The sequence below is a fragment of the Nipponia nippon genome, unplaced genomic scaffold (genome assembly GCF_047370975.1).
Source record: "Nipponia nippon isolate SJK-2023a ecotype South Korea unplaced genomic scaffold, ASM4737097v1 scaffold_4, whole genome shotgun sequence".
NCBI classification, from domain to species: domain Eukaryota; kingdom Metazoa; phylum Chordata; class Aves; order Pelecaniformes; family Threskiornithidae; genus Nipponia; species Nipponia nippon.
In genome coordinates, this window is record NW_028262358.1 from 110,298,586 (window position 1) to 110,313,649 (window position 15,064).

The following is a 15,064-nucleotide window of genomic DNA, read 5'->3' on the forward strand; positions in this document are numbered from 1 at the left end:
TCTGGCTTGTTGCAGGACACGTTCAAGGATCTTCTTCCTCAGCAGTTGGCTTAGGCATTGTCTTCTGGGGACTGGAGCTTCACAGCCAGGTGTTTGCTAGTCCCATTTGTGTTGGGAGATTTTGAGTTAGCTGCTTCTTGGTGCTGAGCTTTGTTTTCAGATGCTTGGTGCCCCTGGCTGGTGCTGGGTGTCTTGTATGCCTCATTACCTGGCCCTGCTGGCTTTTTACGCTTGCTGGGGAGACATGTTTCTAACAAAAGTGGTCTGCATTGCTTGCTCAATTTCAGGAAAGCACTGCAAAACCGTGCGGGGGCAAGTTTTAATATTCTTGAGCTGTATGCATGCGAAAGGCTGGGCTGGCTATTGAATATTAATGCCTGCTCAAGAGCTTGTAACCAGCATGCCTCCTGGTGTAATAGTCATTAGATGGACAAATAAACCGTCGGTGGCTTTTAAATATCACGAGGGGTATGGCATCCTGCCTCCCCCTTTCCATACGAGCACGCTTGCTGTCTCTTGCCCGCTGTTTGGGCGGACTCTGACCCGGGGAAGACGTGTGGGTGCTGGGGCAGTGGAGCCACAGGCTGAGCTCCTCAGGGCCAGCCACCGCTGACACCTCTGTTCGTGACAGCGTTTGTGAGATCTCCGTGCCGGCTTCTGCGGCTCTGGTCAGCATCTGCGGCCAGTGTGACGTGGGTTTTGCAGGGTGCCCATTTGCCACCGCTTGTCTCCTCTCCTCCCCCAGCTCACCCTGCTGTCCACGTCAAGCCAGGGAGATGGCAGGCTCTTGCTTCCTGTTATCAGCCTCCATTTAAACCTAAGCTTGGCCGCAGCATTTCTTAATGTCAGTCACCAGTGGAAGGAGAGGGAAAAATCCCTAACCAAAGTAGCAATGGTGAAAGATCCGAGAGCGTAGACTTCAAGGTGGTCACCCATCAGTCTTCTCCAGGTGCCTGGTTTCGTGCAAGTCATGGCGCCCACCAAGTACAGAAAGGAGGGGACTTCCAGCACTATCACCCGAGTGTCCCTGCAGCTCCTGAGGAGGGGTTCACCCAGCTGTGTTTCAGACAGTCCTGCTGCTGAACCCCATCTCCATGTACCCGGTTTGTGCTGGGACAGCCCCTGCCAAGGTGAGCTGTGGGAGGGCTGCCCGCAGGGAAGCAGCAGCCTGTCCTGGCAGAGCAGGGAGGACCCACCAGCCTGGAAAAATCTTTGTCACCTGAGGTTGATATTTTACAGCCTCTAAAGCCGTGATTGATGTGTTGAGGAAGTTTTGCTCTTAATGTAGCTTTTCCAGCTCTCTGGAGGTTAACAAGACACCGGTGCATCTGGTTTTTGCTTTGCTTTCAAGGTGGTTTTCCCCTTATAATTATAAAGAGAATGTGTAAATTTTTTTAAAGGAGTAAACAATCTGCCCAGGAGCACTAGTTTGTGATAAAGTCAATTTAAACACAGCTGCACATTCTGTAGCTGGAGTGTGGTTTTATGTAGCGTAAAAGAGCCTCAATATGCAGAGAGGGTTAAGGTTATATGAGGAACCTTGGCTGTGCCATAACAGCATTTATCACTGTAATTTCGTTTTTGAATAAATTCAGGCTTCGTTCAGTCCTTGGAAAGTTTTTGAACTCTTTCAACGGCTCTGTTATGTCCCTCCACCTAGTAGCTTAGCTGATACAAATTTGCAATCTCCTTTAATAAAAGGCAGTTGACACTATGTCCTGCATAGCTGCGTAGCAAATCTTATTTTAGCAGATGCCTCCCTTTCCATGACCGTCCTAATTCAGTTCATTCTTCGCGAATCTTTATTGTGTAACTTGAACGTAATGTTTAGCTTAGAGCATCCTGTGAAGCAGGGAAATGCAACTGAAAAGGAGGCTGAAAAAGGGAAGAGAGAAACTTCCTGGACAATGAATGTGTAATGACATAATTTAGTTAATTGTATTGGGGAAAAGTTTAAAAGAGGAAATAGAGTAAATAAGTGGCACTGTTCTGTCCCCGACTGCCTGTATCCTTTTTAACAGTAGGCTGATGGCTTCTGCGCAAGTCAGACCAGGCAGTATGTGGCATTTGTCTACAGTCTTTGTGAGGAAAAAACAACAAAACCAGCCCTGCAATTCAGTAAGGCAAAAATATTTACGTGTTATTAGTTCATCTTGTTCTGACACTTTAAATTAGATTTAATAAAATTTAATGCATTTAGTCATAGCAGAGTCTTTGACTTTCCATACTTTCCTTTCCTTCTTTCATGTGCATGCAGCTTCTAGGGGAATTTAGTGCAGTACGTGTGCTTAGACAACTTACTTTGGCCATCAATTCTGTGGTATCATCAACTTACCCAACTTGGCTTCTAGCCTTAGCGCTGGTGCTGTCCTGAAAAAGCCTTTCCTTACACTTGAATTTGTAAAGCTTCCTTACCCTGTTGTGGTTTCCTTTTATTTGCTTTTGTGGAACCCAAGTTTGGGGTGTGTTTAATAAGCCAAATAGCTTTGCTTATGTAAAACTGGCCTAAGGACTGCAGATATTAATTACTCATTGAATTGGGTGGAGGAGATGTTTGTACAGCTTCCTCACCCCTCTGAAGTGGGGCATCGTGGCATGGTCATCCTCAGTGGCCAAAGGTTATCAGCCAACTTGTGAGAGCATCCGTTAGCAGGAGGGCTGGAGCCAAAACTGACATATAATGCAGAAATACAATCTGCAGCTTTGGATTGAAGTAAACAAAACTCCTCCGAAGCCAGGGGAATTGCCTCTGACTCCACTGAGATGAATCTGTGGCAGTGTAGCCCATGATGTATTTCATGATAGGTCTTGTTGGTGTGCAGGTTTCTCATTCGCATGAGCTTAGTTTGGTTTCCGTTGGTTTCCCTGTTGTTCCCCTGAATCTGGCAGGGATAACTGTTTGTGTTATGATAGCATCAGCCAGAGATAAGATTCTTGTACCGCACACTTCAGGCTGTTCTTCAGTCAATGGTTTAACCACTATATTGCAGCTGTGTTCAATAAATAAACCTTCGGGGATGTTCGGAGTGGGGTTTTTGGAAATGTGGAACAACAGTTACTCACTGTAGACCTAATCTTCTACTAATTTAGGTCCAAGCTTTTCAGATTGTACTCCAAGTGTTTCTGTGCTCCAGCACGGCAGGCGTGCAGTGGAGATGTGCGGCGCAGCATGGAGTGTTTCCTAAAATCCCACAGTAAAAATTGAGGGGATAGATGCGTTCATTTGATAGGATTTTGGTGACTCCTGTGAGCCCAACTCTGATGTCTCACAGCTAAGGCATGACATTCCTGCTTGGGTAGGAGCACAAGTCACAAACAGTCTTCCAGACAGAGCCATAGGTCTCTTACTCACTTGGAGAGTTTACTTTTAAGCACTCAGGTAAACATCTTGTCATGCTCTCAGGACTTGTTGACTTACCTGGTAGACCTGTTGACTTACCTGGTAGACCTGAGTGCTACGGGAAACCAAAGGAAAACAATGCTCTGGTGGGGCAGAGATTACGCCACCGTCCCCGCAACACCCAGCAGCCCCATTCTCCCTGTTTGGTTTTGGTTTTTTTAATGGTACAATATCCACCATTCTTTGTTCTGTCTTCTCTGCTGAGAGGTGGACCTGGCTTCGCATTTCACCTCACTGTTAGGGGTTAAATTCACCAAGCAGTGTCAGGGTGGCTTTGTGAGCAGGTATAGGTACCGGTGATGCTGCAACATGCTTCAGGTTGCAAAAATTTGTGTTGGAAAGTTGTCCAAATAAACTGCAGAGGGAGAAATCCTGAAGGCAGAGAGCTGACAGGAGTTGGACACCTTCTGAAAATGCAGGCTGCTTTACAGCATGAGAAGTCAAAGTAGCCTGGGAGCCTGTTCAGTCTGTTCAGTCAGCAGGTGCAGGAGGTGCTGCAAATAAGCAAACACGGCCTCCGAGGAATGTTTTGAACTCCTCTCTGTTGCCGTGTCCTGATACCATCAGTGCTTGCTGTTTCCTTCATGCTCTGGCAGCCGCCTGGTTACAGTCTTCCCTGTGAGAAATGGTGCTTCGCTACGGTGACTGCCAGGAACTTTCATCGAGAGTTTTTGGGCTGTGTGACCATCTCGGTGCACATGTCCAGTTTGATGCGTTCAAATTGAGGTTCACTGTTGTTATGGTTGTGGTGACAGCTGGAAGCAGGTATAGGGCATGTCTTCTGTCAGCTACCAGAGCTGATGTGGCTCTGCTGATGGCCTGGGGCTCGAGGGAGCGACATTCAATCTCTGCCTTAACTGTATGCCTCTTGAGATGTTCCTGGGGAGGCTGCAGGGTCTCCGTACATCAGTTTCCTATTGCAGTGGTTGGATTATAATACATTTCTGGGGGTGTTGCAAGCATGTTGTTTAGGTGAAATGGTAACAGGAGAGGTGCCACTAGCAGTATCCAAGGCAGAGAAAGGAGGGGCAGGAGTTTATTCTGTTGACACAACAGAAACCTCTCTCAGTGGTACCAGCCCCTCGGGGGATGCCCAGCCTAAGGTATATCTGCACCGCAGCCATAGCAGAGTATTGAGGAGGACATGTGAATTAGCTTTTACGTTAGCCAGTGCCTAAATCTCTAGTTGTAGCACCCTGGAGTGCAGTATGGGCTAGAAAGGGAAACGAGCCTGCGCTGGGCTGTGGTGGCATCTGGGCTCTCTGAACCATGCTGAGTGGTGTAAGTGATCCCTGGGACTTAGGCAGGTTGGAAATGAGCTTGGATAGTGACAATCCTTTGATGGACAGGGTGAACTGACCTACTCTTCTTCTGGGATGTAGGGGCCTTAAAGAAAACAAACGTGGAGGATAGAGTCCTCTGGGAGTTTCCTTGCACTGTGGGTTGAATTCTATGTCGAGGTGGGACCTCTCAGAGCTGCTGGGTGGGCTCTGAGCGTGGTGTGAAAGGTGAGGAGGAGAAAGGGGGCAAGAGGTGAGTGGGAAGAGACTGTGCTATGGAGGAAGAGGTAGGTGGACACACTCCAGAGCAGTTTGTCAGCTGGCACGAGTGCTGGCACAGCTACACATGCAGTCTGGATGCATCCACAAGCATGTGTAGAAGTGCAACAGCCAAAGATGTGGTGCCGTAGTGGGTGATGAGCTGAGCAGCTGGGGGGGACTGGAGGAAAATTAGACTAGAATAGTTCAGTTGGAAGGGATGTACAATGACCATCTAGTCCAACTGCATAGCAAATGACAGGACAAGTAGTTTCTTGGCTGTCCATGGACTGTTGCTACCCACATGTAAAGGGGACTGCAAAATTGTATGTCCTAACAAGTCCTTACCAGTTTGCATTTGCAAGAAAAAAAGAAAAAAAACTCAACACATTCTTATAAAATAGCAGAGTCTAGTTGAAAAAGAAATTGCAAATAAGGGAGAGCAGAGACTTCATGTAGTGCTTGGGGTTATCTCCAGGGCTGCAAGTGGTGTTTGCAGGCAGGTCACACCATCCACAAATGTAGCAATGTTAATAACAGTATTGATTTGTCTCAATGCAGTTATGAAAGCTGAACCTTGGAGGTGTGGGAGGGCCTTATCAGTAATCAGCATCAAGATTGATCAAGGATAGTATCAGCCAAAGGGGAACAAATGGAGGCTAGAAGAGCGCAAGATAAAATAGTGGCCATTAAAGGAAGAAAAGTGCCCACAACACTTGAGGCTTCTCCATCATGTAGAAAGAAATCTACTTTATATATAATGTCTATGACTCGGGGCAAAGGAATGGGGTTAAAATCACTTTGGAAAACAAGACAAAAGAAAAATAAAGGTGTCTGCAATGGTTTTGGTGCAAGCTAAGGCAGGTCTGGAGACACTGCAGGATGTGGCAGAGCTGCAGTGCCCGCAGGGGAGGCAGGGGTGGGTGACGCGTGACCGTTGGGAGGGACTTCTACCCCTGCCAGATAGGTCAAAGCGTGGTCTGAAAAAAAAACATTTGCCACCTTGGTTTCTCCGGTCTGTCAGTGAAGCTCTTTTTATAAGAAGGATCTTTACAAATGATTCTTTGGAGCAGTCTTCTCCTTAAGCTTTTTGCTGGCAGCTCTGAAAACAGTAGGTTGATGCACTCACCTCTTCCTGCCCAGCCTCCAAAAGTTACTGACATCTCTTCCTTTAATTCTGCTTTGTAATTGAATTTCTGCCATAAGTTGCTTCTGCTAATTCAATTATACCTTACTTTTAACTGTCAGTGGATTTAAATACTTCATGTGATACTAACATAGAAATTAACGTGTGCTGTCTGGTTACCCTCTACTCCATTGGGTTGCAGGAAAGGTTTTGTATGATTATAAGAATTTAAGTAGCCATTTTTTTTTCCCAAAAGTCTTTTGGGATGCCAGAATCTAGTCAAGGACTGGGAAATGCCATTTATTTTGCACACATAAATATGGCCAAAAAATTGTGCACTATTCTGTAAGGTTTGTTGAATGGGGAAGGCACAACAATTTTGTACCAGCAACACAGAAGAAAAATCGGAAGAGCTTCTGGGTTGTGTTTCCTATTTTGCTATTGACTGGGTTCAATCCTTACCTTGCCTTTCCATTGGGTTTCCTTGGGTTGGCAGCTTGGAGAGATAGCATCCATCCCTGTACAAAATGAGGATACTAGGTTTTCTTCCCAAAAAGATGTTGAAGCTAAAATGACTTGTTTAAATGTTTGTATTGCTGCCAGGTTACAACATTAGTGAGTGCCTGCCTGGGGATCTCAAGAGTAATAGAAAGTTTCATGGAGTGTTGGATCTTCCTTCCTGTGAGCAGGAGACTGATGTAGTTAACATCTGCACTGACAAGGGAAGATACCAAGATAAAATAGGAAAAGAATCATTTAGGGAGCACTCACTTAAGGGTTTTTCTCTTTTTCTTTATTTTTTCTTCCAGGTTCTCTAGGCCTTAGGGAAGGGTTTGTTTAAAAAAAAAAAACCTCAAATGTTGGGAGGACACATGTGGCAAGGTTGGTCTTCAGCAAAAGCCGGTCAACCAGCATCACCAGTGATCAGGGGAGAGGGCACCTGCAGGGGGTGGCTGGTGACCCTGTGGCAGAGCAGGATGCCCTGACCTCACCTCCATGACACTTGTCGTGTTCTCATGATTTGTAGAAGGAGCTAGATTTCAGTTGGCTGCTTGACTTTGGTTCTTTCCAATTTCTTCTGGGTGATTATTTCTGAAAACCTGTGGAGAATTTGTGAGGTTTCCATAACAATGAAAAAGCAAAAAATATGGTGCTAAATTTTTTAAAAAGGAGGAGATAGAATTGCAGTACAGCCAGTCTGACTTTTATTAACTTCCAGTAAAATACTGTAATAAATTATTTCCCACCTGGGCATCTTCTGGGTGCTTATGAGTAACAATCAGCATGGATTAGTCTGGAACAAATCATGTCAGACATCCTAATTTCCTTCTTCAGCGGGGTAACAGGTCTTGTGGATAGAAGAAGAGCGGATGATAAGATGTACTTCAGTCTAGTTAGGTTTTTGGCACTGTTTTGATATTCTCAGAAGGAAGCTAGGGAAAAGAAATTTTGGTGAAACTTTTGCCTTATGGATGGTGCAATGTAGGTGTGCTAACCATGCTCCAGGCTTAGCTCCAGTATGTCGTCAAGCTCAGAAGAAGTATTGGGTGGGGATTTCCAGAGATGGACCCTGTGGCTTGGGTCATTGTAATTGATGCATTTGATAAAATGCTGGTTCAAACTCAACAGGTAGCACCAAACTAGGGGAGGTTACAAGCACTTGGGAGGAGGGATTAGATTTTCAAATAGCTTTGGGCAAAACCAGAAAATTAACTTGGAGGGTCCATCATTCGCACCCGAAGGCGTTAATGTGGGCTTGCAGTTATACCTGTTGAATGAGCTGGCTGTACAGGCTACCCAGGGGTGGTTGGAGGGGCTCTGCTGAAAAATGTTTTGGGATCGTGGTGGGTCACATACTGCTTTGCCAGCATCATCCTGCCCCAACAGCACCGGACAGAGTCTTCCATAAACAGGAGGATGGCCTTGCTGTGTCCTGTGTTGCGTCTCCTGGTGCTTTGGCATTGCTGGAGTACTGGAGCCAGCGTGGGGCACTGCATCTAGGGGAAGACGTGGAGAAAATGAGAGAGGCCAGTGGGGATCTGAAGAACATGACCCAAGAGACCCAAAAGATGGGAAGGAGCGGGGTGTTTGGTCTGGAGAGAAGGTGAAGGATTGGCACAAGGGATTTGCAGGAAGACTGCTGCAAGGGGAGAAATATGAAACATCTGCCCCATGTCTGTGGGGGTTAGGGCAAGCGGTAATGAGTTTGAATAGTATCACAAAAGGAAGAAATTCCTACTTGTAAGGATAGTGAAATGTTGAAGGAGACTGTTGGGAGGCTTTGGTAATGTCTGGGATCTCTGTGGCTCGGGTTTTGCGTTGGGCAGACCAAATGTGTGTGTTAGGGGTGGGTTGGAGGTGCCTGGGAGTAGGGTCCCAAACCCGGTGGGGTTACTGGGTCAGATGAGGGTCTGGCAGGAAAGAAGTTGGTGTGGTAGGCCTGGAGATGTAGGGCTGGAGGAGATGAATGCTTCCCAGCTGTGCCTGGCCTCAGCGGTGGGGGAAAGGCTCTGTGGGAGGGTGGGAATCAGAGCGAGTCACTTGGTTTTGATTTTCTAATCCACAGATTTTGAGAGAGTAGGAATCGCAGGAGCAGGTGAGCTCGCTCCTGGTGCTCTCCTCTGTGACTCCTTAAGTGCTGATGAACCCTCAGGATTCACAGCTGGCAGATGCTGAAGGGATGCAAATTATTATACTCTGTTTTCTTGAGAAGCACGCTCAACGGAAAGAGAAGTGATTTCTAACCTTTCAGAGCAATGCTTAATGGCTCCAGGAGAGTTGAAACTTTCTCCTATTTTTAGATCTTGACACAGTAATATTTTGAGGTATAAGCCAAGTAAACCTTCTGAATCCGAACTTGATACTTGCTAATTTTGAAAGATGAGTTTTACAAAAAAGATTTAAAGTAGGAAGGGTGGTTTCAGCAGATTTTTGAATGCCAGAAGAATTTGCTGTCTGAATTTGAGAGAAATCTGTGCGTTTTTCAACATAGGAGCTGATTACTATTTCAGGACAAATAATAAAATGCAAATGCAGGCAACAAAGTTGTTTCTCAGTGTAGGGTAAGAACTGGAGTGGAGTTTTTGCATGTTTAGACTAATTCTGATTTCTTTTTCAGCTGGGAAACCTGTTTTTTACAGGGGAGGCCAAAAAGTGGGAAAGTAATCACTTAGAAGAAAGCTGTAATGTAAAGCATGTTTGGTTTGTGTCTTCTGCTCCAGGTTATCGAGCCCCGTGGACTTTCTCTGAAGAGGTTCCAAGATAGGTGGTGAGTACTTTCCAGAGCTTTCTCCTTTCAAGGTGCTCTTTAAATGAGTTATAGAAAATACCAGTGTTGGTTTTTGTTCTGCATTGGGTGCAGAAGTTTGCATTTGCTGAGCTTGTGGCACACTTTAGTTTTAAAGCTGGCAGGGCTAATCTTTGAGTAGGGGTTTGGCATCAAAATGTTAAGCTGTACTTTTGCACCAGAATGAATTTTCTGAGACTTGATTCGTGAAATAAATGCTATATTTTTAAAAATATTTCACTTTAGGGAAAATCTGTACAAATTACGCTGTATTTTTACTAAAAGGCTATGCTGTCCAGTGGGGCAAAGTGTTTTCCATGTCAGAGAGTAACCTTAGGTTTCTTTTTCCTTTTGTTCTGACCATCTGTGTTAATCTAAAGGAATGCAACTTCCAGAGGGTTAAATGACCTGCTAATCGTTGCTGCATGTGACTGATATTGTCCTGCCTGCACCCAAGACTTACATGTATTTCATTTTTATGCACTTCATTAAAGTCCTTATTTGTAAGTAAGCAAAACATTAAATCGGTAAAGAGTTGCAGGAGAATGAGATTGCTAAGAAATACCGATGTTGTGGCATTGCAGCCGGAGAGCCACCTCTTATGCTGATGTAAATCAGTGCAATTTCTTTTCCTCTGGTGGAGCTGATCTCTTCCGGTGAATGCCAGCCAGGACGCTGCTCTGTAGCACCCTTTGCTGTTTGTTTTTGTCATTTCTAGAGAAATACGTACCCTGTTTCCTCTTTCAATTCTAGATTTCTTTCCAGTGAGATTAACCAAATCATATCATTACCCATTAATTGCTCAGGAAGTTTATTCTTTAGTTGCACTTCCCTGGTGCACAGGATACAAGCTATTAGAGCTCTTATGTGTTCAGACTGACTAATGAACTACAGTTGAATGTCCCAAACCTCTAATGGACTTCTCCATCTTCCAAATCAATACATTTTCCATAGATAAGGTGCCTTTTGATACAGATGGTGCCAGGTTGATTTGAAGTGTCCATACAGCTGAAATGTAGCCATCTGCACGTGTTTCTTGTCGGGGCAGGGGAGACACTGGCGTTTGGTGTGTTGTACTGTGCTTGTGTCCACCTTAAATATGTGTTCATTTTGGCCAGAAAATGCTTATTTAACATTTATAAGGGTCTTATTTAATGCCCCTTGAATGTATTTGTCACCAATTACATCTTTCATTGATGAAAGCATCCCCTACTTAATAAACTGTGTTATCCATGTTTTCTGTATAAGGGGAGATAATTTAACCCCAGATGGTCCTTCTGACTAAGGCTTATGTCCATAAACCATGAGTCTTATAAGACCAAATTATGAATCTTGTGTGCCTTTTGCCAAAATGCTCTTGTGAGTAATAGCTTATGAACCCCTCCTCTCCCCCCAGTCCCACAGCTACTATTGGATCTGCATTATAAAACTGCACGCTGTTTGTACTGATAATTGCTATATTGGGACCTGAATCATCGATCTTTTAGAGATGTTGAAAGATGAATCAAGCTCTCTTCTCCTGAGGGCAGAGGGGAGTATGGGGTTGGTGACACTAAAACCATCTGTGTAAAGGCCAGGCAATTTTAAACTGTCTGTTTAAATTGTATTTACAATTGGATTTTCTTTTCTTGTTGTTTTACAACATCTGAATAGGTTATAAGTTAAAAAAAACTTATTAATGCTTCAGACTGTGCTTGCCAGAGTTAAAGTTTCTTTCTCCTGGGTAGTCCCTTTGGGTAGTGCTTTTAAAAGCATGAAGGTCCTGTGGTCTTTCGGGGAAACTTGGGCTTCCGATACACTTTTGCAAAGAGTTTAGAGGTGTCAGGTGTTTATGCATCACATTTTTGCTGCTTTAATGGTCTATATTCCTCCTCGCCTTTTCAAATTCAGGTGTGTCCTTTATTCCAATTGGGACTTTAGATGATCCATACCAGTATGAAGGTACATGTCCAGGGTGTAACAGTTTCTGTATTGAGCCTTACAGTGGTCTGGCTGTGTCGGTTGCTATTTAACATGCAGTAAGAGACAGACTTGAAGGCAGACCGGTGCTGAGCCAGCTGGGCATTTTCCAAAATGTAACATGTGGCCAGTGGCACATGTGTGGCTTCAGAGCAACGTATAGCATCATGAAAACAAAATATATATGAAAGTCTCTGAAAGTAGCTCAAATTTTACTACAGCTGAGCAAACCTGGATGCGAGGGTGCTGTCTGGGGAAGGGGGGAACAGGCACTTGGGTGCTCTCCTGATGGGGTACTGCGGGCTCTGACAGGGCAAGCTGCTTACCCGTGTTTCTGCCTGTAAGCTCATAAGCAGCTCTGAGCAGCAGAGACTGGGGAGCCAGGCACATGATGGGAGATGCACCCGCGTTGGGGCCGCCCTGGGCAGGATGGCTGAATCGGCATCCATGCTGGAGTCTCTTGTGCCTCGCCGTGTTTCGGGGTGCTGCTGGGGTGCTTGTGCCAGGAGGCTGGAGGTGTGATGTGGGCGTGAGGGCCATCTTGGTCCCAGGTCTGATGCGGTGGGGCTGCAGCAGTGGCATCACCGTAGCCTCTGTGCTGTTTCAGAGGAGTGCATGAGCAGCTGTGCCCTGCGGCTGAGGGAGGCAGAGGATAGGGCATGAAGTGGCACGAACAACAGCAGAAACTGCCTGTTGCTTGCATGGACCTAGGGCTCTGCAGCTGAAACAGGGCTCCTCGCTCCTCCGGTTCAGCGCTGGCATGCGTCGCTGCAACATCCAGGACTTGCATTTTGAAGTGAAACTTTCTGCAGCCAAAGACTGACAGATCAGTTCTACCAAACTGGTGTTGAGAAACATTTTATTTTTAAACTGCAAGCTGACCTGAAATCTGTGCAACCTTTGTTTTTGAGGGAAAGTGGCTCCCCTTGAATGGGAGGTCGCGTGGAGGCCTGGAGGGTTGGGCTCCTGGAGATGCCTCAGGACCACCTTTGGCTTGGCGTTGAAATCGGTGGATGCTCTTGCCATTGGTGCTGGGGTGTTTTTGAAAATACTCCTGTGCACAGAGCGGGGCTGTGGGCACCTCCTCGTGGCCTGGCTCTGGGACCTTCTCCACCACTAGGACATCCCTAAGATGTCCTCATCCCTGAGCCCCAGTGCCTACCAGCATGGCTCCTCCTCTGCTATCCCTGCCAGCACCTCCCTGCCTTCCCCACAGCCCACTCCTGTCCCCATCTCCAGGGTCCCGCAGGGTCACTCTCCCTGTGAGCATCTGGGCTCTGTGGGGAGGAAGAACCAGCAGCAGAGCCAGACTGAGCACCAGGGTGGAGGAGGAGGAGGAGGGAGCAGGCAAGATAAGGGGGAATTTGAGGCTTTTTTCCCCCCTTCCCTGGGCATCCTCTGTGCCACAGCCTTGAAAGACTCCCTGGTTTGAGGCTTCAAATCCTGTTGGGAAAAGGGAGACCTTTCAGTGCTATAACCTTTTCCTGTTACCTTTCCCCGCAGTCTGCTAAAACCCTCTGGAGGAAGCTGCGAGGGCCAGATATCTGCCATACATATGACTATACTGCAGTAGGGGAAAAAAAAGTGCAATTAATTGGAAAATGTGTCTTAAAAAAGAACAAATGGGGAGCACAATAGCAAATTAAGTACCTTGTGTGAGTGGCTTATGTAATAAGAATTGTTAATGCATTTTTCCTCCCTACCACCTTTACAAATTCATATTTGAGTATGTTGTCTATATTTTTAATATAAAAAGATTTAATTATTTTCACTGATGAGGCATTTCTGTGTTGTATTGTGTGTTTGCTTTCCACATACCCTGTTAGCTCATTCAAGGATATTAAGAAAATAACCAGGATGGATGTGCAACGCTGCTGTTCATCTGTGTTTGTTTTTATGAATGAATCTTCTGCCTGGTTGCACACAGGCTTCGGGATTGCCCACTTTTTCGAGAACTCCTAAAATTCAAACTTTTTCATCAATTCTTTTCTGTAATGGGGAAAATTTAAAAGCAGGCTTTGCTTTTAAAAAATGTAAGTTATTAGCCAAGATTTCCAAGCTTGGATTATTCTGTAATAGCGCTGTTTTCCCCATCGTTTACTGTGTCTCCTACAAACACCACCTACCTTCTACATTTTGGGTAAATGTTGCTGTATAGCATGAAAAAGGAGTGTCTCCTAATGCAAATATCTCATGTTGATTCACTGCTATACAACTGTTCATCCTCTAATAGTGTGGGATTACAAAGCATTATCATCCTCAGATTGACTCAGGTAGTGCTATTTTTATTTAAGCTGTATTAAGGTATCATTGTGAATCTTTGGTCTTGCAGCATGGGGGTAATACGATTTACTATTTTTATAAAAAATCAACACAGCTGTACAAATCCTGTCCATAGCAAGAGCTGCAAAGATTAGTCATGAGCTCAACACTTTTTTCCCCCGTTTCCTTTACAGTGAGTTGTTAAATTTTTAATTTTCATGTGACATCCATCATGTTGGCCAGGCTTGGAATAAAATATGAGGGTGCCTTGGCTTATGGCCAGGGACTTGCTGGGAGAAGCTTTAGTGTAAGCAGGGGGCTTTGGTGTAAGAGGGTGAGCAGGTTTGGGGATGCTTGGTGGAGTTACCTGGGCAGCCACCGAGGGGATGCAGTGGATTTCATCCATCTGAGCCCTTGTGGGGTCATGTAATTCAAGCAAATGAGACCTCCCATGGACATCATACCAGCGCTTGTGTCCCTCCACCTTGCCGGCTTTTAGATCAGGCCCTGCCCCTCTTAATTAAAAAAAAAACCTGCTGTAATTTGGTGTGGATCCTTTCCTTGCTCCTTTCCTGCTTATCACCCTGCAGCAGCTTGGTGTCCTGTTAAAGCAAAAATAAACATATGTCCTGGGGTTGAGGTTGGCTGAGGGGCACAGTCAGAGCTATCTATGGACAGCATGTCTGTCCGGCTGGATGCCTGTGGGTCGGACGGACCGCCAGCTGTTGTGTTTCCAGAGGGTGTGGAAAAAAAAGCATGGTCAGGGATCATTTCCTGTAGGTGGTTTGGATGCAGCCCCCTTTCTGGGGAGCATAGTAGGAAGGACATCACCCACGGGTCGGCAGTGCACCCCCAAACTTCCCACCTCCAGGATTTGCCAGGATGGGGGGCTGCTTCAGAGCAGGGGATGCAGCACTGTCTTTTGGGGAGTTTCCGGGCATCTTTCTGGCCTTTGTCGGCATTTGGAAGAAGAGGCGATGGTTGACAGAAGGGGAGCAGTGGTGGAGCTGCTCCACCTGCCCCAGCATCATGCACATCCTCCTGGGCATCCTCCTGGGCTCTGCATCCCGGGGCGGCCTGGCTGGCGAGCTGCTTAATTGCTCTAATTGGCTCATGGCACCCAGAGGCACCAGGATCCTGGTGGGAATGCTACCGTGAGCAGCTGTGGCTGTCTCAAGCGTGATCCCCAGTTGTGTAAGTATGAACACATGTGGGGACACATGGGGCCTCAGCCCGCAAAAAAAAACATGTGAGTGGGTGTTTCTATCCCCTTCAAGCCTTCATTTGAAATGAAGTAGACATTCAACAATGGGTATTTTTACAGCTTTCTCTTTAATTATCAGGAATGCAGAATAACTTTCAATAACTACTTGATTTCTACCTTACACAGAAAAAAAGCCAGTGGTAGTGGCTGGATGCTCCACACTTCGGCATGGGCAGCACAGCACATCTATTGGAAGGGGTGAGAAGATGCTGTAGGTTTGCCAGTGCAG

General features: G+C 45.9%; 1 protein-coding gene across 6 annotated transcripts in view; it reads left to right on the forward strand.

Moving 5' to 3' along the window:
• Positions 1-15,064, forward strand: part of HPCAL1 (hippocalcin like 1) — a 67,053-nt gene that overhangs the window by 7,429 nt on the left and 44,560 nt on the right. For 5 of the 6 annotated variants that reach the window (XM_087776584.1, XM_087776583.1, XM_087776586.1 and 2 more), the window contains exon 2: positions 9,286-9,332. The exons of the other annotated variant lie outside the window; for it this stretch is intronic. The gene's annotated coding sequence lies outside the window, so the exon portion shown is untranslated. The remainder of the gene's footprint in view (positions 1-9,285; positions 9,333-15,064) is intronic. 6 annotated transcript variants of the gene reach the window in all.